The sequence below is a fragment of the Drosophila arizonae genome, chromosome 4 (genome assembly GCF_054131065.1).
Source record: "Drosophila arizonae isolate 15081-1271.41 chromosome 4, UAZ_ARI_1.0, whole genome shotgun sequence".
Lineage (NCBI taxonomy): Eukaryota > Metazoa > Arthropoda > Insecta > Diptera > Drosophilidae > Drosophila > Drosophila arizonae.
The window spans coordinates 4,429,612-4,456,918 of NC_142924.1; the positions used below are offsets into that span (position 1 = coordinate 4,429,612).

At 40.7% G+C, this 27,307-nt stretch overlaps 1 protein-coding gene and 1 long non-coding RNA gene across 2 annotated transcripts in view; one reads left to right on the forward strand and one right to left on the reverse strand.

The window, feature by feature from the left end:
• The window catches only part of Con (leucine rich repeat protein connectin), a 172,607-nt gene extending 150,134 nt beyond the window's left edge, over positions 1 to 22,473 (reverse strand). Inside the window, exon 1 of the mRNA XM_018008501.2 lies at positions 21,668 to 22,473. The gene's annotated coding sequence lies outside the window, so the exon portion shown is untranslated. The remainder of the gene's footprint in view (positions 1 to 21,667) is intronic.
• LOC149269016 (uncharacterized) lies at positions 4,564 to 5,348 on the forward strand. Its single transcript, XR_016269801.1, has 3 exons — positions 4,564 to 4,707; positions 4,811 to 4,854; positions 5,019 to 5,348. It is a non-coding gene; the product is annotated as an uncharacterized LOC149269016 (long non-coding RNA).
• Positions 22,474 to 27,307: the final 4,834 nt, after the last annotated feature.

The window sequence follows — 27,307 nt, forward strand, 5'->3', positions numbered from 1 at the left end:
CATCAATTGTGCGAAGATCAGACTTAATAGAGGCAAACCAAAACTAAATTGACTTGTTCAGAAAATTGAGATATTTATTGTTAAGTTCAATTAAAGAAAATGCTTCATTTGAAGACAACCTTAACTGCCGTAAAATTTTGTAATATTTTATGAAATGTCTTGCGCTCATTGCAGGCTTTATATATATAAAATATTAAGGCAACAATTTTAATACTTTTAAAAATCAAATATAATTTTCTTGAAATGCTTCGCTGAAATTATAAAGCTGAGCCACATCAGAGCAATCTCATGGCTGTTAAGCGTAATAAAACTCTGCAACTCTTTATGCACTTCATGGCTAGAGCTATTTAATCCCGGGCACACTTTTGACGTCTGTGGTGCATTATTTACTTTTATTATGCCATCGCATAAGTGTAATCCAAAAGTTTATAGACCAGCGTTTCGGCCATAGCTAGTCGAATCACATTGACTGCAGAGTAGCTCGCAACAATGGAGGCGATTCTATTAGTTTTGCAGCATTGCCAAGCGCATTCAGTGGGTACGTTGAGTGTATCCTTTTGTTTTTAAGTGGCATTTAACTTCAAGTGCCTCACAGCTGGCAAACTTTTGTGCCAGTCAAATTTGTGAAATTAATGCGATTTGCCAGCCATTGGCAAGGCTCCGACCATTGTCCCATGTCTCATGTCTCATGTCCCATCGCCCGTATCCCCCCGACCAAATGAACTTCTCGTCGACATCTATTGACTGTTGGCGGTGTTGCGGTTGCCCTCTCAAGTTGCATGAAAAACTTTGCCCAGATTTTGCAGTTGAGCAGCTTCAGCAACATTGCTATGGGCGCCTGGCCAGCCACACACACTCACACAGAGCGAGTGAGAGAGGGGGGAAGACAGAGTGATAGAGAGAGATGGCGTGCATGTCGCAAAAGCGCAGCTCATCCATTTTGGGATGCTTATGCAGAACAAACGTATGTCATGCATGCATAAATATACAAGTATTTATAGTTAGATATTTATGCCAAAGCAGAAAAATGTGCCAGCAGCCAGCGTATAGAGTGAAGTTTACCCAGCTCTCGCAACTGCGACCCCAAAGATTTATTGTGGTGATTTATATTCCCTGTCTATTACTTATTTCCCCTGTAGTTATAAAGATATATATATATATATATATATATATATATATATATATATATATATATATATATATATATATATATATATATATATATATATATATATATATATATATGTATACATATGCACATATATATATATATGGGTGCTTGTGCTTGTGCGTGTCCGTCTGCCATGCTCACAGCTTATTTATTTATTCATTTTCTAATTTATTGATGTTTGTCTGACCCAGACAGACAGCTGAACAGAAGCTGAAAGCGCTTTGCCAATAGCCAGATGCTACGCTGATTAGCCCCCTCAAGCACGAGGCTCATAAACAGCAGCTCTATCGAAGGTGTTCCCCAAAAGACTTTCTTTGCCAATTTCTCCTCTAGTTGATGAGTTTCGTTTAGCTGCGCTATTTTTTGCTCCTCGCATTCTGGTTGATTCTCAATCAACGCATGTCAAAGCTCCCGCCTCGAAACAGAGGAGATTGCGTTCATAGAACTCGGCCTTTGCTATTTCCTATGCCTTTTGCTTTGCTTTCTTGTTTGTGTGGCACTCGGCGCTCAAGCGCGAAATTTGAAAAAATAGAAAAGAAAAATGTAAAAGAAGCAAAGAAAAAAGCGCGCAAAGCGCTAAAATTCCCGTTGCTTTGGGCGCTCTGAGCCTAGATCTCGGCGGCTTTCTGGTTTGAAAGAAATTGACGCAAAACAAAAGCTAATTACTGACTCACACCTCGCTATAGAAACTGGTTGTCAAAGATGCCAGCGCCAGCAACAAGCAGTAGGAGCTGCGGATGCCATAAGAGCCGAGGAAGCCGTAGAAGCAGGAGCTGCTTTTTCGATAATTAACAAACACGACGTACGCACCATTTTTTGTCTTTTTTTTTCATGTTTTTTTGGGGATTTTGTGGTAGACCTAAGGCGCTGGCATTAAAGCTTCAGAACAAAATTTATCTACTTCTGAAATTTTTAAGTGTTTTTCATAAATACATTTTTATGCCTAAATGTGAAGTGATTATGGACTAGAATATACTCCGTTATAGAATAATTTTTAAGAATATGTATTGAATCATTTTCGATATTTCAGCGTAATTCTGAAAGCTTTCATATATAAAATGCATCTATAGTTTCATCGAGCTGATCCTCAGCTGATAAATCTGATATATGACTAACAACCAATAACTATTCCTCGTCATCATCTGACTTCAGGCTTCGATACACTTTAATGGAAATATATCTAAATCGATAAGTCCTTTTGTCATATGCTCACTCCTCAGCTCCCTAATGCTATAGCTTAATGTCAATCATAAAGCTTTTCACATTTTCGAGTCTTTAAGTGTTCTTCGCTAGCATTTTTATGTTGTAAAAAAAAAAACATACATTGCTTTTGTCTGCACAATTGAAATATACCCTGCAAATGTTAGTTAATAATAGGTGAGAAAGGGGTGTATTCAAAAGAGATCTCCAACTCCTACTCCTCCTACTCAACATTTTATACACCAATATCAATGCACCGATGTCTGATATTCAGTTGCTTCAGTTTGTCTTTTGCATACCTCTTTTTATCTCTTTAATACAATATATCCACACTACTGATTTCAATGTAAACAGGGTATAGCAACACGCGCAGACCCCCATCTAAGCCACCTACACAGAGCCACATCTCACTTAGAAGCTGACAGACAGATAGCCCGGAAGATTTTTAGCTGGAGTCCCTTCTGCTTCTGCTCCTTCTCTTTCATCTGGATGAGCTGCTCCAATTGTTGTTGCTGCTACTGGAGTTTTGTTTTTGCCGCCGCGTTTATTTGCCTGGTTTGCTTTTTTTTTTCATTTTTTGTGGTATTTTTTTATGCATTTGCATAAAGCGCAATATATTTCCAGGCTGCTGACGCTGACGTAGCTGGTTTTTATTGCACACACAGTTGCATTTTAATGAGCGGACGCACAAGCAAGCTAAAGGATACAGGACTAACGTACAAGCACTCTGACACGTGCATGTGTATGTGTGTGTTTGTGTGTGTGTGTGTGGAGGGTGTGCAGACTTCTTTCAATCAGTGTGCCAGCCCCATGCACTGGCACTGTCTGTTTGTCTGTTTGTTGTAACAGCGATTTGTTTGTTTATTTGTTGACTCTCTACGCCCGATTTGCCATCATTATAATGTGAACCTGGTGAGCGCCCACCAGCAGCAACCGGCTGCCCGGGCACTTGTTGCCCTGCCCTGTCTTGCACTCCACTCACCGTGACTCTGCCCCTAGCTCTGGCTCTCTGGGTCTCTGGCTCGCCGGCTCTGGCTGTCATTTAATTAAAACGTTGGCAGAATCAACACGATGCAGCTGCAATAGAACTTCAAGTTGAAGCGCCTCTTTATGGCTTCGACCAAAGTTTTGGGCATGGGAAAGGCCAGAAGCAAGAGGACGACGGTGCGGCGACTGCGATAAATAAATGGGAAAACGCGAAGTAGTCTGAAGTGGCATCGCATTTTTAGGGCTTCGGTGCAAACTGTGAGCGCGTCTCGAGATTTTATCGCTACGGCCTTTGGCTGATTGTGCCAATTATGGAAGCGAAATGCACGAGTCGCCCTCAAGTGGTTTCTGCACTCTCAAATCATAATAATAAATCCTAAAAAGCGCTCCCAGCCATCGCCTGCCAAACTATCCGTGCAACAACAACAACAACAACAACAACAACGACTACTACATCGACAATAACAACAATGGGGCAAAGCGCAAAGCGCGAGTGCCATTTGGTTTTGCATGAGCGAAATCGTTTAAATTTATTGTGCACTGCATTTCACGCCCTGCACTTTTAATCAGCCGGCACAATTTTTGGGCAAAGGCATTTGAAAGTTCTTGTTTTTTTCGCCATGGCATATTGAATTTCAATTTGCCGAACCAAAAACTTTCTATGCGCCATTACTAAAGCGAAGCACAAATGAGAGAGTGGATTGGAAAAATGAAATGAAAATAAAATGATTTATTCGTAATGAAATCAAAAAGAAAAAAAATCGACAAAATAGAGCAGCGAAATAGTTATAAGCTCCTTTAGGTTAAAATTATTTATATATAATTTTATACATATTTTTTTTTACATGCTTAACTGAATTTGTGGGATTGCAAGAGCTTTAGACATAATTGAAGCTTAAAATATATTTGAAATTTATATTTTATTAATAATAAATAGTAATGACAGTAGATGGAATTGAACTAAAATGTTAATCTACAATGACAAAGTATCGGTAGACGATATCGATAGTTCACCATTGTGCTATCCCCTCTAAACTAATCTGATCTATTATTCGCCTACTAAAAAATTTGTCAAAAAATATAAATATATAAAAAAAATCAATTCCATTTAATATATTCAGGTGCTACTGTCTGTTTCTAGGCAAACTTTACTTTACTATTCACCTAAATTATTTGTTGATAGTAACTCAATTCAATCATTTTACTTCACGCTTTATAAATTATGTCAACAATAATATATATGTATATTGGTACAAATTTCTCAATAAAAAAGCAAATTGAATTGTAATGCTTTGCGTATTGTATCCTAGAAAAAGTTGAGCGATTTGCATGATTGATGACATTTCATGGTTTGTTCTCTAAATTGATTCTGCATTAAAGTTTTATCATGTGTGAAATTATCCATATAAAAAAATATATATATATTTTTTTTTTTTATTTTCCAATTTTCAGAGTGAATCTTATGCTGTTTTATTTGTGTTGTTTAATTTTTAAATGTAAGCTTTTAACTTTTTTTGTCATTCAATTGTGATTAAGTAGTCTATTTATTCAGGCGCTTCTAGGCACATGTTTTACCTTAATTAAAGCAGATTAAAAATGTTTTATTTATTAATGTTGTTTGCTCTGGTAAATTTATAAATGAATATACTTTTTTCTATAGATTCTCTTATATAATGGCTGCCGTACGGTATTATGTTTCTTTTCAATGCAGTTTGTGTTGACGTGATTGATTGGTTGATTGATGATGCCACTTAAATCGGAGCTGTATAAAACGTTCGAAATAATAACATTAAGTTGCGAGCTGCGAACTTTGTAAATAAAAATAAATAAATCAAATGAAAAACCAAATGAAAACACAAAAACAAGAAGTGCCTGCATCAACAACATAAAATAATTAAATCAACATGAATGATTTAACGTTCCAAATACAGCTCACATAACTTTGCACACAACGCCCCCCCGACTCAAAAAAGATATAGATATAGATCAGAGCAGCATTCGGTGTTGACAACTGCTGACAGACTGCTCCGAAATAAAAAGAGTATGAAAATGTAACACACAAAAAACAACTAAGAGTGATCTAGTTGTAAATGACTGACTAGGAAATACCCTGAACTTAAGAATTATTAACTTTTGGTGTTATAAATAAGATTTAAATGGTGTTATGTTGACACTAAAATATGATTATTAATATATTATATATTACCATTAGGTCTTATAGTTGGACGTTATTGTTTATAAACAAAAAGTTGAATAAACATCAAATACATATAGAAAGATTTACATAAGCTCTGCTAAGCATAGGTCCATCATCATATTCACAAATATTTATATAAAAAACAAAGCAGACATATCGTTTGGGCGTAACGCAAAGTAAATTTGACTTTATGCTCAATCCGTCTATCCCCCTCTCATTCTCGCTCGCTCGCTTTCTCTCTCTCTCTCTCTCTCTCTCTCTGCATATCTGTCACTTGAAGCTCTCATGCCATTACACAAAGTCTGCTTATTGTTGCCATGGTCAACTTGTATATAATTCGAGTTAGCCAATTGGGCCATCATATCAATGATACACAAATTGAAAAGTTGTTTTTAACACAGTTATTTGTGAATGTTATTTTTTCTATTATTGTTTTTTTTTTTTCTAAACCAAAAAACAAATATGTATATTTTTTGCTGTCTCCAAATACTTTGCTGATTTCGGCTATCAATAAATAACTGGGGATATTGTCAAAAACAATGCAACGGATATTTGGTAGACCAACAAAAATGCATTTAAATGCTCAGCGGAGCGACAATAAAGGCCAATGCACAAAAAAAGAGAAAGTCGGTCAGCAAAAGTGAGCAAATATTTCGCATACGCCGCGTGCGACACAAGCAGGAAATAGCGAGAGAAAAACGAACGAATGGGCAGCCCAAAAAAAAAAAAAAATAGAAGGGAAACGCAGTGAAAGGCAGCAACTTTAATCAATATTGAAGCATTTTTTGAGGCCAATAAATCATTTCATAATCAATTTTGCCGCTGACATGTTTCTCGCACTCTCTGTGTGTGTGTGATGTGTGTGTGTTACTATCGGATGCAAAAGGTTCTAGATATAAAAAGAAGAAGCGTGCGCGGCACATGGTCAAACACAAAAACTTTTGGCCACCTTGTGCCCGGTGCGCTTTCTGTGTGTATTTGTGTGTGAGTGCAATAAACAAACCACACACACGGACACACACACCCGCCCATGCACTAGCACACTTGCATTGCTGTGAGTGCAAAAAACAAGCAACGCCCAAAATAATCAACAGATGTTGCAAACAACAACAACAAGCAGCACAATGCACGCCGAAAAACTGCCTATCGCCCGTCCAAGTGTGGGTGTGTGTGTGTGTGTGAGCGAGTGTGTGTAAATGAAAAGCGGAAGTTGAAAGTTGAGCGCGACTGACAGCGGCAGCCCAGGCAGAGGTCGCCAGCGTCAACAATGACAGGCAGCAGCAGCAGCAGCATCACGGGCAGAGGCAACATCGTCAGCGGCTGCCCCAAAAAGTATGCTATGCTGCTATTGTTATACACTATGAGCTGAGCTACTGTAAGGCAGTATATTGGCTTCGTACTTCAATGCAGAATAGGTTTTAGCTGAATCTGTAGATATTGTAGTTGTGGTTGCCCTTGTTGTTGTCGCTATTATTGCTTGCATTTTCTCTACTGTTTTCCCTTGGGCCGCTCATTAGCTTATTAACTTCGACTTGCAGCTGCATGCTTCACTTGACGTAGCTGCTTTCTGTCAATTAAAGCTGATGGCTTTACTTCTTCACTGTGAACTTTGCATTGAAGTCTCTAAGCAGCGATTGATTGAAAAGATTCAATGACTTAGCTCAAGCTGTATGGCAAACTTAAAATGTAATATGTAGAGATTCTTATATATGCCTTAGACTGTATGTAGTGCATCTGCCAGTCGCTGATACTCCACTGACAATATTCTTAGTTGTGGTAGCTGTTGCTGTTGCGCTGTGTATTGTGCGAATTTCAAGCGGAAATTAAGTGCGACCTCTTCGCGTGGTTGTGAACAGTGCCAGCAAAACAAGGCAAGTGTAAGCAATACTACGTGCATATCAATGCCAGGACGGACATTCGCACACAAAGAGTGAGAGAGAGCGAGAGCGAGAGAAAAGGGAATAAGAGTGAGAGATGGACACTCTATTTTACAGTTGCAGTTGCGCGCGGCCAAAGGTCTGACCCTCTATATAGCGGCCCGATCCTGTTGGCCATCAGTGATTGTGTTTGCGTGTTGTGATGCGTACAAAATTGTATTTGCCTAGCATTGTGGATGTGGGCAACGGAGTGGGGGCGTGCCAGGCAGGCAGTGAGTCAGTCAGCCGGTTAGAATGCAGCGCCAATTGGGCTTTCGGGTAAATTTTTGATTTTTTCATTGGATTTGATGAGTGCTTGGCCAGCGAAACGCGTTTTTAGTTATCAAACGTTTCGCTTGGCCAATAGCCCAAATATGTATGTATGTATATTTTTCTAACAGACCGAGCTGTAATAAAGGCGCTCGACCGTAACAAATTGCCCACAGGTCGGTCGAGTGGTTGACTCCATAAGCAACTAACTGACATCTAATCCAATTTGTTTGGCAGTCCGAAAATACGGTCACATTTACTCGGTGAGCAAATGAAATTCTTTCATATAGTTTTCAGTTGCAGCCAAGAGATTTTTGCTTTAGTCTCATTCTAAGCAGCTTTGCAGCTTGTTTTACTGATGGCCATCCATCAAAAGCTAAACGTACTTATGTTTTCCGGATTAAAACAGTCACAGTTCATAGTACTACAAAAATATACTCCAACAACTCTACACAGGTAAAAAAAAAAAATTGGAAAACCTGGAAATTTTCTATTAGAAAGCGCACACAGAGAGTGCAATGATTAAGCTGATTTATTTGTCAGTTTTATTTCGTGCTAAAAGTGTCAAAGAGAATATTTATAAAACTTTATTAACACTAAGTACTTACACACGCTCACTAACACACTCGCACACACACACACACGCGTACAGTGGGAGAGAAACATAAACAACGTAGCACATTTGAAATGACCATAAAACACAAACAAAACAGTAGCCAAGAACAACAATAACAGAGACGAGAGGAACATGGCAAGTTGAATGTCCTGCAGCGAGCGGCTTCTTCTGCCCAGCAAAACTTCAAGTGTTTCGACAACAACAACAGCAACAGCAGCAGCAGAAGTTGTTGCGGGTGCGTGGCGACTGTGAAGGAAGTGAGTGAAGAAAAAAAAAACTGGCACAAAGTGCACAAAACGTACTTAGAACATCTTTAAGTTCAACATAAAAAACTTGACCAAACATAAATCCCAACATCACAAAAACAAACGGTAAGTAACACATATACCAAGAAATACACACAGATATGTGCACACCCACACACATGTATACACAGCAGCACACTTAGCTCGCAGGCATAGCAACAGCTTGCACTGGAGACCATATTAAGACTGATTTTGGCCGCTGGGCAGTTGGCCAGCATATTTAGGCGATTATTTATGGCCAATGGCGACGACGAGGAATTCGACACTCGGCGCGACTTGCTGGCAATCGCACAGACACAAATACGGATGGCTGGGTACGAGTAGGAGACTGTGTGTGTATGTGTGTGTGTGTGTGTGTGTGTGTGTGTGTGTGTAGGCGGCAGCAAACAAGCGCAAACATGAGCAGATCGAGCTGTACCACTTGCCAACTGTCTGCTGTTTATTGACGGCACAGCAACAACAACAACAACAACAACAACAACAACAATAACAACAACAGCTATAGCAGGAACTTTAGCAGCCAAACAACCGACAAAAATGACAGTGAGCGACCCAAAACGGCAGCCAAGCCTCTGGACTGCCAAATGGGATCTACTTACAGAGCCAGCTATCGCCAAAATCCCAAACCCCAAGTTTTGTCCACTGGCACGACAAGTGGCAAGTGCTTGCAGCAGCAACGGCAGCAGCAGCAGTTCACATGTTACATAACACACAGTGGAGCAAAAAAAAATAAACTGAAAACAGAAAACGAAAACGGAAAAAACCCAAAATCAATTTTAGCTTATTACCAGCCAATGCCAATTGAATGGAGCTTTGAATTGCTGCTGAATGAAAAACGTTAACAGAGATTTTCAAAAGGTTTCTAATTTGAGCCAATTTCGTGATCGAAAAGACAGTCGACAGATATTATAAAACTGACTATTGACTTAAGCATGTCAAGTGTGTATAATTGATTGATAATGAAGAAGTAGATTAAGATGACAAGGAATATGAGAAGCAATAGACATTGTAAGCTATTTAGCACTCCGATTAGATCTGTATATCTTATTCAAATGAAAGAAACTCTTTGATTTCTTGTGCTCTGTTCGCAGAATCAACCGAAAATATTATATTCACTTGCTCTCGATTCTTTTCGTTTTTTCTGCTGAGCGCCTTCGTGTGAACACGCTTGTTATGAACATCGTTTGGGGAGAGAGACGATAGACGCACACACCTCGATGCATACACTCATACACGGAAGACTTTTCACTTTCACTTAACTCAACCAATCGGGTGGGCAAGAACCAGAGCGAGCCGATCGACAGAAGTCGTTAAAGAACCGACGCATACGGTTGATCTCTGAGTTTGATCTCAGAGTGTAAGCAACGAACTCGTTAAAGTGCCGACGCAATAGGTTGGTCTTCGGGTCTTTTCTCAGAGTGTGCTAAGCTATGCTCTTTTATCTACTACATATTTGTGCACTTTTACACAAACTAATCTCTCATACCCAAGCTCCTGCAACAGTTTCTACATTTCTTTGGCTGTCATCCGTTCGGGAGTACCCACTAATCGAACAATTATGTATATTATCTAACCGCAATTATGTGATCTACTGGTCATATGCTTACAGGCTATAACCAATGTGTGCTCGGAGGAAGACGGGCCTGTTCTCGTCTGCCCACTGGATATATATATTTTTTGTGTGCCTCTCATATGGGTTTGTCATTTTGACAAACGAAAACAACATTTGATATGCCAAACATGTGGAGCCGCTAGGGAGTACTTCGTGGCGCCCGCACATATAGAGTGGGGTGAGAGGGAGAGAGCGTAAGAGATGTCTCGCTTGTCAGTTGTTTGTGGCCGCCGTAGCAGCGTGGGCTGTCGGACGTGGCGTATGAGTAACTTAATAAATTTGACAACAATGCCGCACAAAAGCAAACAAATGGCAACAATGGCAACCAGAGTTGCCACCATTTACCGCTCGTGCTGCCGCTGCTGCTGCTGCAACAGCTACTGTTATTGTCGTGGGCCGTGTTGTTGCCACGGCTGCTGCTGCTGCTGCTGTTGCTGCGCATTTTCAATTTGTTTTCGTGGCACTGCGGCGTGGCTTGTAAACAAAATCCGGCGGAAAATGCGAACAAGCGACGCTTACGAGGAGTCAAATAGCCAAAGAGCCAAAAGGAAATGCCATTTTGTCGCACACTGGCACCAACGCCACCATCCCGTTCCGCCCCGCCCCCTATGCTGACTCTCTCGGCGGGGTCATTTGGCCGGCGTTGACAAGCGTGTTAAGCCGCGCTGCCTGCCCTCTCCCCTCCCTCAATCCTTTTGCCATTCCAGTCCTTCAGCCACTTTGTCAGTGTTTACAAATTGTGCCATGTTTGTTTGCGTTTGGCTGACTGTTTGCTGGGTCGGTTTGATTGTTTATTTGTCTGTTTGTCTCTGGGTTCGTGTGCTTGTGTGTGTTTTAATATCAAACATTTTTAATAAATATGCAGCGCTGACCACAAAACGCACTTTGGCTTATTGAAATTGAAACTGCAGCGCAGCACAGCGTAGCACAATAAACCAAATGTAATTCCAAACCTGTCCAAAAAGGAACCTCAATTTTCCAGCTGATATAAATTAGAAATGAATGTGGCAAGAGTTAGCAGACAGCAGTAGGCAGCAGACGAAAGAGATTATATTTCCAGCAACCGGTGCATCCACTCTGATCTATATATAACTATTGTTGACATGGCTAACTGATTGACTAACTGACTGACTGTACAGAAGGCTTTAAGATGTAAATAGCTGGTCCACCTTCTATATATAAACTACCTGTTATATAACCTAATTGATTGACTGACTTGTACAAAAAGAAAACAATATGAATAAAGAAAGCAGTTAAAAAAAAAAATAAATAAAAGGCAATTGTAGCACTAAATTTTGAATATAATCAAAGCAAACCTATTCGAATTATAAAACTACATAGCATAAAATATTTTTGTAGAGTTCTTTCTTTTTATTTTTCAAACAGCGATTTTAAACATTTTTAGCTTTTAAGTCAACATGTTAAAATAATGAACACGTTTCCATTTTTTTAGGCATATTTTTTTCTAATTTTCATCTAAGTAATTGCAAAAAATTAAAAAAAAAAAAAGGTTTTTAAAAAAAAAAAAGTAGATTCTCCCGGAAACCGTGAAGTACCTGCAACATAATAACTGATGCTGCATATTTTTGCTAACTAGGTATAAAAAGGCAAAATATGCCAAAAACAAACTTGGGAAATTGTGGGTTTTACATACATAAAGCGCTTGGTTCATTTCAACATTATTTTTGATGCGTTTTCGTATATTTTTTTCGGTCCAGGCGCTGATTTGCATTCACTGCTGAAAATTATAATTCGAGGGAAAAGCAGCTTAACATAAATTTCGACGAGCTGGCTAGCTAGCTAGCTAGCTATAGCTATAGCTATAGCTACTACAGTCATAATTCGGGCTACACATTCACACACTCTCTATCACCTCTGTCCGCGCTCTGCGAGATGTGTGTGTGTTTATGTGTATGTGTGTGTGTATAACTAAACATTTACATTTCATTAAAACTAAAAACAACATACAAAAGCAGCGAGTACGACACGAAAACGTAAACGAATACGAAAACTAACCAAATACAGACTAATATACACACACACACAGACATATTTATACAAATATACATTTGCATAGAGAGCGAGATAGAGCAGGCAGGTGGCTGGTATAGTGGCATGTTAGCAGCATACTTTTGGGCTAGGCAAAATGCCTTCGCTACCCAGTCCGCATTTCGCAGCAACTACACTTAGCGAAAACCAAACAAACTTGACGGAATAGATATGCAAAAAAAAAAAAAAAAATCAGTCACTAATATTATACTGATTAAACAACTTTTTTGTGTATTTAAAAATTATGAATTATTTGCACAAATATTTATATTTACATTTATTTATGTATTTCTAATAAATATTAAGTAGAAGAAACTTTTACAATTCTTCAGTTAACCCTCGTAATATATTCGCTTTCATGTAAACTATTTACCTAATATAAACTGCGAGCCTCAATTAGAAATTTATGAAGCAAACCAAAGCCAAGCAAATACAAACCGTAATGTGCTGAGTTTTTTCTCCAAGTGTAGCAACTAAAAACAAGTAAGAAGGCTCCAGTCGAGACTGCTCGACTAGGAGATACCCTGAACCCTCCAAACTGATATTCTAATCATTCTGGACTTCTTTTATGCACACATACATACACATGCACGTATAAGCACGCGCTTTGCAAACTGCGCAGCTAGCAGCGGCTGCGCTTGGGCTGCACTGCAGTGTGGGCAATATAACGAGAATTTATTTGTTGAATAATTTCTTTTGTAGACATACGATCTTAATGAAACTTTTAGAGCGTAATCATATGGCTTAAATGTGTGTACATTTCAAAGCACAAGTCTCTAGTACTTGAAATGCGTTTTTTACAAATTGGGGGCGAAGGGGGCGTGGTATCCAAAATCTGTAAATTACAAAATCTTTGTATCCATTAACTTTATATACAACGCAAATTTGAAGTCTCCAGGTTTAAAAGTGTTCAAAATAAGCTGAAAAAACATTGTCGATTTTTCGATTATTCTCGATAAAAAAGTTATCGGATGAGTTATCGAAAAAATAAAGCAAACTTGTACTGCCTATGGTATACACGAGTATGCTTGCCAAATTTCAGCTCTCTAGCTCTTATATCTTCTGAGATCCTTTTGCTCATACGGACGGACGGACGGACAGACGGACAGGGCTATATCGACTCAGCTCGTCGTCCTGATCAAGAATATATATACTTTATGGGGTCTGCGATGATTCCTTCTGCCTGTTACATACTTTTCACAAAACCATTATACCCTGATTTCCCATTTTCAATGGGTTCAGGGTATAAAAATGTCCTTCTCTCGTCCGTTGCTGAGCTCTCGTAGTGTGCAAGGTGAGTGCCACTCGAGAAACTGCCGGCTCTGAGCTACAAACTGCGAACTCAGTGTATGAGTGTGTGGCTGTGTGTGTAGATATGTGTGTGAGCTAGTGTGGGTGTGTCTCTGCATCATATCGCTTTTTAAAACACACATACTTAACTCGACGTTTTTCACTCAACGAGCTTTTACGTAGCGGCAACAAAGTGTAGAAGTGCAACAGCAACAACAACAACAACAATACCACAGCTGCCTCTCATCTCTGTCGCAGTTTTCGAGCATACAGCTGTGTGTGTGTATGTTCAGGTGTCTCTGTGTGCGGAGGGGGTTATGTTTTATTTTCATACGCAAAAAGTTGGCCAGCATCAGTCAAAATGGAATGTGGTTCATTTGGGCCACTGTGTTGGAGGAGCGCGCTGAGTGTAGCGAAATAAATAGTATATTTTGCCCGAGTGCCACTCATGGAAATTGCACAAAAAACAACGCAGCAGCCAAGCGAGACCTGCGACCTGAGTCCTAGTCCTATGGTTCAGGCTCAGGCTCAGGCTCAGGCTCGTCCTCGCCGTCGTCCGTTGTCCGCCGTCTGTCGTCTGTCGCTCGTGTCCTCGTCCTCGTCCTCGTCCTGTGCCTGTGCCTGTGCCTATGCCAAGTGCCAGTCAAATATATGAATTGGCCGTCGAGCCGAGTTCTTTTACAGCATAATAACAAGAAGTTAACTGTGCCCGTGCACATGCAACTGCAGTAACTCTGACCCAATTGCTGCCTTTGTTTCTCTGAATAAACACACACACACACACACATTCACACATATACACTCACCAAAAATGCAGTCTAATTACGCCTCATGTTTAACAGCTCTATTCAATTAGAAGTAATGCATGTTCCCAGGCCATACCTGGAATCGCAGCACTCAGCAAAAAATAAGGCCTGCAATTGAAAGTGCTGAACGCGCAGATGCCCTGTAAATGCTGTAAAAGTATATATAGCCTGATGCAAGTAGTATCCAAGTAGATACCCTGCAACTAGTTGTTATATGCATTTTCGATTAAGTTCATAAACTAATTCCTCACCTGACAACCATTAGATGTGAATATTAAATGATCGACTATCAAATACCCTGTAAGATGCTATCATTTGCCCATAATGCATGCTTCAAACAGATTGGTTGACTCTGCAGATCTTCTGCTTCTTCTGATACTCTTATGATATAACAGTCTAAAATACTCAACTATCAAATACTCTATATACAGCTATTAAATCAATGTATGGAAGCTGCATAATTCAGTCTTTTTCTATAACTTTTTTCACAGTCCATCTTCTTGATCTACTATAGAAATAATTCTCCAATTCCTTAATGTGCATAATACTTTCTTTATACAATAAAAAATAATTTCAAAAATTTCCTAAGCCCCACTCAGCTATATCTCTCACCAAGCCTCACACATTTTGTGTCACATTTATAATACTCTTTGCCAAAGTTCGATTTGTGAAAAACAAGAAAAGGAAAAGCAATGAAAAATTCTGGTCACATTGCATGGGGCGTGCAACGTGCCACAGACATTTGTAAGCTGTACGAAATGTTTAATTAAAAACTAAAGCAGCTGCCGTTCGGCTGTTTACACTTTTGAGTTTGCAGTTTCCATTTTGGGGCCACCGGGTTCGATTTCCAATTGTGCAGCATAAACGCAATTTGTATTTTTCGCATTTTTCACAATTTCCAGCATTTTTCCTTTATTTATTGGGTGCACTCGTTGAGGATTTTCAGTACTTGTCAGCAGCTTTCCACGTCGGCCACTTCGCAGCATATTGAATGCGAAATACTCTTTCTTTAGCTTATAATATAAATGTTCGGCCTTAATTGCATGCTTGTGCCGTAATGAGTTAATCTGGCTGGCTCTTGATTTGTTGCATGACCTGCCCGGGCCGGGTCGGCCCGTCTCGAGTCTAGTCTGGCCTGGTCTAGACAAAGCTGATGACGCACTGCTAATGACCGCTCAATCGGTGTGAGGTAAGTGAAAAGCGCCAAGGCGCTGGCACTTAGCAGCCAATAAATTGTAATTCGACACGAGCTGCAAGCGACAGCAGCAGCCGGAGGAGCAGGAGGAGCAGGAGGAGCAGAATCTCAGTGAGGACACACGCGTTCGCACTTTTCTTTTGCCTGTGAAATGGAAAATTAATTCGCAAACGATTCTATGGCAGCAGCAGTTAGTTGAAGCCTTGCAGGCGCCTTTCTAACTTGACTCTGCCTCTGAGATGTCACACACACTCACAGTCACACAGAGTTAACACCCTTTTCTCACTGCCATTTTTATATTAGTTTCATTTATTTTGCTTTATTCCACACACACACACACCCATACATACTGCTCGCTGTACGTTTTTATCACACGCCCACGTTGCCAGCATACAAGTGGCAAATAAATTCATTAGTGGCACAAATTAGTTGCATGCAGCAGCAGCAGCAGCAGCAGCCAGCTAGCACGACTCGAGCCTGGGCGTCCAGGCCAAGGCGAGCGACACTAAAGTGCTTTCAATTTCAATTAAATTTGCTACACGCTGCAGTCGCAGTCGCAGTTGCAGTCGCAGTCTGCTTTGGACTAGCCCGCCTCGTGGCAAATTCAAGCTGCTGCTGCTGCTGCTGGTGGTGCTGTTCACCCACCCCTCATCAATTGCGTGCTGACTCAGGGGCACACTTAAAGCTTGTTTAAGCGCTCGTTCCGTATCATCTGATGCTGCTGCTGCTGCTGCGGCGGCCCCTGTTCCTGATGCTGCTGGCCAACCCGTTTAGCCCAGTGCGCTGATTATGTAATCAAAGTATTTGCCAGCTAATTTATAGCCGCTGGCCTTTGACCGGCCAGACGCTGCGTATGCGCAGCATTAAGCTGCTTAACGTGTCGACCAGGCCAAGATAGACAGCACCACTGCGAACCACGTCAGCAGAGTGTAAGTGAAATCAGATACAGTCAACGAGAGTGAAATTGAAATTGGTTTAAATTTAGCACCAAATTGCTGTTGATAACAAAGCATTTCGTAACGAACTCGGAAGAGAACTGAAAATAGAAAAATAATAATCTGAAACTTAGAACTGGGACGAGCAGCCAAAGGCAAATTATTTTTAATTAATATTTTTTCCACGTGCATCGAAAACGTAAGCAGAGATAGTCTTACTCTGTCCGAGTACCTCATGGCGTATACGTGATATCTATATCTATGAAGTAAACGACAGGAGAAACTGATGTAAGCAATTGAGTAACAATGGATATCTAAACGGGTAGAAGAGAGCTGAATACAGTTATATATAGATGAATGTATATGCATTCATAAAGATTTTCAAATTGTCTTGCGTTAAGAATAAAATAAAATGGCATAATTCAATTGAATATTCTTAAAATTTATTGTAATCAGCTTATGCTTAAAGTATTTTTTGCAAACTCTCTCTCTCTCTCTCTCTCTCTCTCTCTCTCTCTCTCTCTCTCTCTCTCTCTCTCTATCTCTCACTCTCTAACTGGGATTAGAGAGCACATGCTACCGCTTAACGTGCAGATTGTCAACGAAGACATTTCGATTTTGAATTGCCAAGATTTATGATGAATTACAGCAAACCTAAGCGCTGCTAGATTTATGTGAATCATATGGGAGACAAAGTGAACTTAGAGCGTAATTCAATCATCATCTGTTGCTCATATTACAATACTTTGCTTGACAAATATCAATATTTAGCTTAGCCCTGTGCAGCCGTTAATCATGCGAGTAAGAAGGGCTAGAGAAACAGAAAAGAGAATGTATACATATATGTATGTATATGCCGGATGGAGCCCAAGTCAAGGCCGCAGAGAGCACAAAAATTGCGGCACATTTGTCGCACATTTGTGCGGTCACAGTTGATCCCCGAAGTCATCTATCAGCAGCCAAGGGCTAGGCCACCTAGAGCCCGACAATTGGCAAAGGAAATTACAAACATGTGTACGCTCATTCATATACATATCTGCACATGTACGATGTATATGTATGTGTGTCTGTGTGCATGTGTATTTTATATCTGTTTGCTGCCTACTTCCCGCTCATTTGTCAATACACGTGTGCTGTTTCCTTTTCCGCTTTGTGTGATCCAAGTAAGGAAAAAAAATGTAGCCGACCAAAAAATATTTGTATGTATGTATGTGCCAGCAGCACAACAAAGCCGAAGTCAACGAGGGGAAAGCGGCGTATACGTAATGCGGATAAGGCAGGCGAAGAAGGCAACTCGAGCTGGCAGCCAGGGCAGCCGGGGCAGCCAAGCCGTTTGGCGGCTGTTAAATGTACTTTAAATATCACTTAACGCATTTAGCCTTGATTTCGAAGCCCTGTCATTTTATCTTCATACATTCGTCTATGCTTTTGCATACGCGTATATATTTATTGGAGCGTCCTACTCCCCGTGGGCAATATTTGGCACGACCGGCACGCGCCTATTCCCAGCCGCATAAAGCGTCGCTTTGAAGACGCCGGCGAGAGTGCGCATGCAGCATGTGTGCGCCATTAGGCAACTAATATTAAATTCAATTCAATTTCGCAGCTTACAATTTTTTGATGGCCATATAAGTAAGTACAAAAGAAATTAAATTCCGCATTTTAATGAGCCATCAAAAAGGCGCACAGAGAACATGAATAAATAAACCAAAAATGGATTTCGCATGCACCAAGCACTCATATCTCTGATATCCTCTGCTCTAATTGCGTATTAATCGTAGATACCCTACAGAGATAGCCTACAGGGTATTGGGGAGATTGAAAAGCAGAGCTAACAAAAGCCCAAATGCTTAAAGTTAATTTAAATTTAATTAGAACTTTTTTGGGTATTGTTTTTTTTTTCTCTCTTTTTTTTTTGTGCTTGAAGATGGAAGCTGAGCTCCCAGCGGACCAACTGTAAATGAAAATTGACGTAACACAAGTTTATTAAAATGCGATTTGCATAAGGATGTGGCACACTGGAGCCGGTGTAAGCTCGCTCCAGCTCTGGCGTCACAGGAGTCAAATGTAAGGCCGAAGCGGAGCCAATGAATTTTAAATATTTTCACAGCTCGCCGACACGCCTCGACTCTGTTACACAATCGTAATCACAATCACAGTCACACACACACCCGCACCCACGCACACACACAGTGGGGAAGGTAAAGCCAACCGAGCGCATTAATTTTCGCTTTTTCGCCTTTCACACGCATTTTATTAGCGTTCAAAACTCAATTAAAAGTAGCCACAGGTTCAGTTCCCACTCAGTTGACCTTTGACCTGACAGGCTTCAGCTTTTTGTTTGGCCCTTAACTTTGCTTCCCCAACTACGGACAATTGCTGAATCGAAAACTGTTTAGCATATTATTAATGTTGGTAGTACGAGTAGAGCTAATGGATGCCAAGGTGAGTTGTTGATGGATATAAATAATGTTAGTATAAATATAACTGATTTATGATAGTATTGCTTACAACTAAAGCAGCTATAGCTATAATGAGTGTGGTTAGACTGAATAAAGTTTGTTCTTATTACTATTTATAGTTAAGGCCTAGGCTAACTACATACACTTAAATAGCACTGTAGTCGACTACTTTTCTCTCAGTGTACTTATCCCTGGAATACCTCACTCACTCGCAGAGGACTCTCAGCTGACAATGAGCTGCAAAACAAAGCCGGTTTTATCTTCATTTGCTTTGATTGCAGGCGTCAATTTAATTGAAATTCAACGGATTTTTGCAGTCAACCACAAAATTGAAGACAAAACAGGTGAAAAACTATATGAACGAATTGGAAATGCCCTAAGGTTGCCAAAGTTTATATCATAAAAATTATACGCATGTAAAAGTTTTCACAATTTTACAGAATTCTATATATCGCTTTTTTCATCCATGAAAGTTAGCTGGTTTTAGCTTTTGGCTATTGTAGCTCACCTTTTGGCATTTTCGCTTACACCTGCACAAAAGTCAAATAAAATGAATAAGCTAAAATGAAAGGGCGATCGTTCAGCGTCAGCAATCAATGGAGCTCTGTGGCACTTTTAATTGCTATGCATAGTTTTATATAGATGGATAGTTGGATAGTTCCGAGCTGAGTTTTTCTCTTTTTAATTTGACGATATTCTTTTTTCTGCATTGGCATTATTGCACATGGCACGCCTCCTTTTGCACATTCGCATTGGCATTCGCATTCGCATTTAGTGGGGCAGCAGCAACAATTGATGCCACTCGTTCGCCAACAGCTTCCTGCCACAACAATGATGCGGCTCAACCGCTCTTCACACGCCCCTCTCTTTCTCTTTGTTTGTCTCTCTCTCTCTCTCTCTATCTGTCTCACTAGTTATGGTTGCCTCGAGCTTTTCAATGGCACAAACGGAAACTGTGCTTCCAATATTGCAATAAAAATCAATTCACAGGAAGGCAGCTCAAATTGAAGTTGACCGAACGCCTGATATTAGAGCAATGCGAGAACCACACACACACACATACACTCGCACACACACGCAGATATGACAAGTGTCAGCAGCAATAACAAAGAGAGTGTATGTGTGTGTGAGAGAAAGAGAGAGAGAGAGAGATAGAGAGAAATAACTGTGCAAATGCATCGAGCGCTTTTAATAAATAAAATAAAACTTAAATTGAAAATTGTTGTCATCGTAAATTGATAATAATTATTTTTAATTGCATGCAATGAGATGTTGTTGTTATTGCTGTCGTCGTTGTTGTTGTAGTTGTTGTCGTTGTTGGCATTGCTGGTCGTGCAAATTGCATGCGATAGAGCCACACAATGCAGCCATTGAACCTGGCTTGAAAGCGAAGACTGGTCCTCCATTGGCCACATCACGCATACGCCGCGTTTGCCAAGCGCACATAAAAAAGCCATTAAGCAAACAACATTAAAATTAACTTAAATATTGAATACACAGTAAATAGCTGAAACGCTTTTGACATATTTGCTTAATCGCATTTTCCAAATGCAAATGCAAACCCAAATGCTAAAAATACTTCAATTTACAATGTTTTAAATTGCCAACAACAAAAATCTGGAGAATGGCGAATGTTTTGCATATGTGAAATCAATATAGGAAACAAATTAATTACAATTTGAATTAATTTTTGTTTTCGTGTTTTTACATATTTATCTTGGCGTTATTATTTGAACGGAAATTTGTTTGTAAATATGCTAAAATTTTATGAAATTGTTTAGCTATTGGCTCTTGTTCTCAATCAATTTTTGGTCAAGCGAGCAGAATTGAATTTGCAGATTTGTTGTTTGCCAGCTCGAATTAAAATTTCAATTAAAATTTGATTAAACAAGTTGAGGCGGAATCCTTGCTTTATTTGTCTATGAATTTGTATCTTTGAGATACGTTTCTATCTGTCTGTGTGTTCGTGCAGATGTCAACAGCTAATCATTTGCATTAATAATTTCAGTTCAAATGCTCTGCTATTTACCTGTGGCCTGTAATTAACGATAAGGCCGGCCACACTCATATGACATCTGAAGCATTTGCAAATGGAATTTTTGCATGCGTCAAAAGACAAAATTGTTTAAACAATCTGTCAGCTTGGCATATGCAAATATTTGCTGAATGTTGCTCGCCTGCGGCAGGAAATCGATTGACTTTGCCCTGCCCTAGCGTTCAGCTAAAACGAACTTTGGTACGCACTCTTGCATATTTAATATAAATCCATCCAATTTATAATACTAATTGATTCAAGGCAACAGCAAAAACAAAACAACGGCATTTTATTGAACTTCTGCCAGACAATCAAATGTGAGTTATGTACAGAAAATTATAATATAAATAATTAATTAATTATAAATATAAGGCGCAATTGATTAGATGGGCATACACTGAAAGAAAATCGATGTAAGGGGGAATATTGGAATTGATGATTTATATGTAAATAAATATTTTTTTACTAAAAATATTAAGTGAATAATTATATTTTATTTATTTGATATTTTATATATACATGAATTTACCCAACATTTTTTATAATATTTTTATATTAATCTAATTTTGTTAACCTAATTAAATTTATTTTTTAATCCAGAAATATTTCACGCTTACTTACCCAAAGCAAAAAGTTTGTGGGTCAAGCAAATGTCGCCTTTAGTTGGAGTTCACGTTGGATTAGTTTTTTTTTTTTAATCTATCGCTTTGGCAAGTCTTTTGTGGGGCTCAATAAATTAGCAGCTACGTCAGCCGCAAATCCAGTGACAATGACTTTTAGTTCCCAGTTCTCTTGGCTATGCCGCACACACGCTTCTCTCACACACACTCACTCGCACTTACACACACAAACAAGCACACGGAAACGTGGCAGCGTATTAAAAACTCATTAAGCAGACTCTGTGTGTATGTTTTTTTCTGCTTTTGCTTTTCAATGTGGGTTTTTCTATATGCGTTCTCTTTTATTTTTAATTTATGCAAATATCGACCGGGACGCAGCGCGTGTGGAGCTGCCAAAAAGTATGCTACGCCGCTGGCCAACTTGCAGCGAAAGTAAATCGAATGTCAACCGCACTCGCACTCACAATCGCACTCACACTCACACTCGCACTCACACTCGTACTCTCCAGCACGCAGTTGATCAAAAAGCGTGTCGTGAGTGGCGTGAGAGTCCAGCACGTGCTAAACGTGACCTATGCCAAGCGTTAAATTCATGCGAAATATCAGCCAGAAGGATGCCAAATGGTATATGCCAAACGGCTGAGTTAGCGATTCCGATTGCCACTGCGTGAGACACGTCTTCGAGCAGCAGGTAAAACGCTTCACACACACCAATCTACCCAAGTACACACACTTACTCACACACACACACGTGTCGACCAAATCCGCTTAAGACAAACTGACGACTGATTCTGTGCCACGCAGCGCAATGCCCCAAGTTGGGGCAACTTGGCCCCAAAATTGTGTGTCGGCGTCGGCAACGCTTCTGTTGCTCGGCAGCCGCCGTTTCGGCTTGTGGGCGACAGCGAGTTGGCGAGAGAGTGAGAGAGAGGGAGCGGGGCATGTGGCAACAGCACCCGGACCTGGGACACTGGCGAAGAGCTCGTGCGAGCATTTAAGAGCGCGTCTGTTCCATTGCCATTGCGTTCCGCAGTGGCGCAACTGGTTTCGCCTGTCCCTCTGCCGACTTGGAAGGCACCTAAATGTGTGGCATTGGAAGCAGTGTCCCTCTCTCTCTCTCACTCTCTCACTCTGACTCCTCTTACTCCGCCGCTCTGCCTACTCCTTATCTCGCGCTCGCTCCGGCTGCCGGCTGGGGCCGCTGTTTTATTTGCCCAATTAAATGCCACATATGTCATGGACTACTCAGTGCTCGACCTCCTCCAACTTGCCGCATGCAGTTTTTTTAATTAATCATTAATAGGAGCCACGCTCCGCTGGCAACCAAAGCCAGCGCCAGCGGCACAGCCGGAGCCGGAGCCACTGCCCGAGCTGGCACTGGAGCCTAGTGGCATAGCCAGAGCAGATAAAGACAGCCAGGCAGGCAGGCAAGCAGTCAGGCAGCCCCTGTCCCAGCTGAATGCCAAATTGCAGCCTTTGATATGCCCGCTGGAGCCCACTGCGACCCCGACTCGGGCTTCAGCCGCAATTAGCGAGCAGGCGGAGCGGCGCAACAACAACAACAACTGTGCAACAGTTGCGTCAGTTTCAATTCTCACAAGGCACGTCCCAGGCCGCAGCGAATGCCAAATGCAATAGAGTCTAGTTCCACGCGTCAAATGAAAGGCAGAAATAACTAAAAAATACAAAACGTAATTAGTTTGATTGACGGACAGCTGCCCTGTATATTAGCTGACAATTTGAGAAAAAATATATATATTTGGAGTAAAAGAAATATTGAATCATTGAATCTTTACCGACTGTAATGGACTCAAGGGAAGGAGAGACAGAAGGAGTAGACAAGCAAGAGAAATAGATATATATATTGATGGAAAGAGGGAGTAGATACAGAAAAAACAATATATATAGAGCTTGACATAGAGATAAAGTAATAGAGTAATAGAGAGATATAAAGCTAGAGAGATTGTGAGATACAGTTAGAGAAAAATTAAGATGGAGAAATATAGATATAAACATACAAAAGGGTTTCCATTCCTATCCGAGACTGATAAACACAATCAGAGAAAAATATATAAATATATATACGTATAGAAATCGAGAGAAACAAAAAATCAAAGAGAAGGATAGATGTATAGACACGCAGAAAGGGAAAACAAATATTTTTAATGAGTGCACTGATCAGAATTCACACCCCGCTGCACAAATCTCGTGTTTCATAATACTCTTAGTAGTAAAAAAGTTACAGGGTATTAAAAAATGTATACACTTATCTACAACGACACTTCTATGCCCTTACAAAGAATTAAATAAAATATAAACAAAATAACAACAGATATAAATATATATAGAAGAAGAGAGAAATATTCTCAATTGATATACATACATGTATGTACTTATATGCACGATCTATTGCATTATGCAAGCATTATCACTTGCCTAGGGGCAATCGTATCTTACTGGAGCTGCTCAGGCATATATAACACGCTCATTGCATTTGGTTGGCCTCCGTTTCCCTGGGGTCTCTCAGGCGCTGGCAGCTGTAATGCAACAATTGACCCGCGGGTCGAGTCTGCCACGACACCCTGCCACGCCCCCTGTTCTGCAGTGCCAGTGCCACTGCTGGGTCGCTGCGCTGCACTGTTGCAAATACAATTTGCTGCACTCGGTCGAACACATTCCGATTTCGCATAATTTTATTGGGTCTCGCATGACTCCAGCGACGCCAACGATGACGACGGCGTTGACGATGGCGGCGACAGCAAACAGAATCAACACAACAGCTGCTCCACGCCGTACCTCCGGCTCCCTTGATAAAATGCGATTCCCCAATGCATTTTTGTAGGCGCTGCACAGGGAGGCATATGTCAGCAACAGCGACTACGACAGAGGCGGAGGCAACTCCCTTCAGAGAGGGCACTTATGCTTTGCATATGCAATCGGCCACATAATCAGGCGGGCTGCCAGCTGCGAGCTGCGAGCTGCGGCAGCTGAGCGCGGGATTTGGCATTGCAAAAATGCTAATTAGGCGTAATTCGCATAAAATTCGCCAAACATTTGCTGTCATTGGCAAGTCGAGGATTCAGCTCGGATTGTCAGCCGTGCCCTAGCTGTGCCCTGGCATGGCCTGGCCTGGCCTGACTATGGCTTTTGATTTATGAGCAGCGACTGCTATCAACGGGCGCATCAACAGCGCCAATCGTCAGCTCATCCGTCATCACAGACCGCACCCGGAGATGGAAGCAGCCTCCACAGCTATTGCTGCTGCTGCGGCAGTCAGACTGATAAATTATTAACTATGTGGCATGTAGGTGTACATACATATGTATGCGTATGTATGTGTATGTCTCTGTTTGATTCTGATTCGGATTTGTTTTGCTAACTGTGATTTCTCGCTTTTTCCCCCAATAAGAAACATTTGCTTCAGATCTTGCGTTTCATTAAAAATTTATTTGTTAATTTGTCTTAAAAGCAAAAGCATAAATATTGTGCATTTCTGTTTTATTCTAGTAATAATTTCAGGAATATGTGTTCTTTTAATAAATAATTTATATTTTAAATATAATATATTGTATATTAAAAACTAAAAGTAATACAAATCTACAGGTAAGTCTCCTGCCTATAAACAACAACCAAAATTTGAGTTAAGCTGTATTTACAATAAAATTCTTAACGAAAATTTGAAACTAAAAGCAAACATATTTAAATATTTACCAACTCATTTTGCAGCTTATTCAATTAAATTTCTCCTCAAACTGTAATCAATAAAAAGCCAATATGGAATATAAATTATAACATTTTCAGCAAATACTTTAAGTAGCCTCAAATCTGCTGCTGCCAACTGCGCATCCTTGACCTTATTAAGCATAAATCCTTCGCACTGTGCCGCAGCCCGAAACAGCAATTGGGTTAAGACAAGACCTGTTTTAATTAAATGGTTACGTTCCTCGATCAAACTGTGGCAGGCCGCGCCGGGCAGCTGCGGGAGGGGCAGACCGAAGTAAGACCAACATTACTCAATTGAGTTTTGCATAGTTTGGGCAGCAACAGCAGCTGTGGCTAACGATGCGCAGCAGCACCGGCTCAGCTCAACTCAGCAAGGGAGGGGCGTGGCGGGCTGTTGGGGGAATGACGCGCTCAACTATTGTCAAGCCGAAAAGTACTTTCTGCTTTGTGCGCCATTGTCATATCCGGTGTGCGTGGCGCTGAAAGGATTTCAATGTCACATTGAACAGTCGTCCTCGGGATTTTTTGGGCCATGGACCGGCGCGATACACATTAAGCCACATTTTCGCGAGCAGCGCGGCAAAGCATCGCACTTTTGTGGTCAATTAACTGCGTCGCTTGTTGCTGCCCGCTGTTGGCTCAAGTTTTTGCTGTTGCCCATTTTCGGTTCTGGTTCTGTTTTCCAATGAATTTAAATCGGCCCACTGTGGTTGCTTGGCCCCACCAGTGGCATATTTTGGGGCCGAGAAACCCGGCTCACACGTCGTGACAACACCTGTCGCCGTAAAAATGCTCAACAATTTAGCTAATGACTTCTAAAGGTGATGGGGGGACCTTCAGCCCCGACTGTGCTGTGCCCTGCTCTGCTCTACTGTGCTCTGCTGTGCCGTGTTGCCTCGCTTCACTGTAAATAGCAAATTAATTATATGCCATGCAGCGAAATTAATCAAGTGTTGCGGTGCTCAGAAACCAAAATCAACTACACTTTCGACCTGAACTCTATTTAACCCCGAAACAAGCCAGCAAAACCAGCACCCATCCACAGCTCCCAGCGCCCCCCTCGCTCACGTCCGTGGCCCATTTCATTAATCACGTTCAACACTTGGCCAGGGCTTGAAACAACGGCCAAAGCATGTTGGCCAAAACGTAAGAGAGCGCGGACAGGTGAGCAGCTGAACAGGTGAGCTGAGCGGACCTGGTAGTGTAGGTGGGTGGGTGTGTGGGCGTGGCCAAGGGGACAATTTGAAGCTCACTTGTGGCCAATGTCAAATGGTTTTTGGCTGTTCGTAAAACGCTTCAACTTATGATTATTTATTATTGTTTAAAGTGTGAGCTGTGGTGGGGTGGGGAAGGAGGAAGAGACAGCCAACTAAATGCTGTCGTTTTAGATGAGTGAGGATACTGTACGTAATTGACTTTAATAAGAAGAAGAACCTAAACTCACCAACTATAACATGCTGCATCCCAATCGCCCCCTTAAGTCGTATCAATTTTCATAACATAGCCAAATAACTCAAAATAAAGAGTATAATCAGAAGCAAATACCCAAACCAATTTTTATGGTCACTTCATCAGCCCATTTCACAGCATACTTTTAGGCAGCTGATTGCATATTGCCATACACGACATATAGCAACTACACAAACCTCTGAAAAAATGAAACTTGGTTTTTGTATAGCAATTTTCTTATGGCAACAACATTAGTTATAATTATACGCCACCCAAAAGTATGGTAGCAACTCTACACATTTAGCTCAACTGAGCGTAGCAAAGTATGCTATAAACAAAATGCACTAATTTAGTTCCAAAATCAGCCGCTAGAGTGCATTCAGAGGAAGCATAGTTTAGCCGCTTGCACGCGCTCAGTGCTACAACTATAAATGCAGCAAACTATGCTATAAATATAACTAGCCAATTT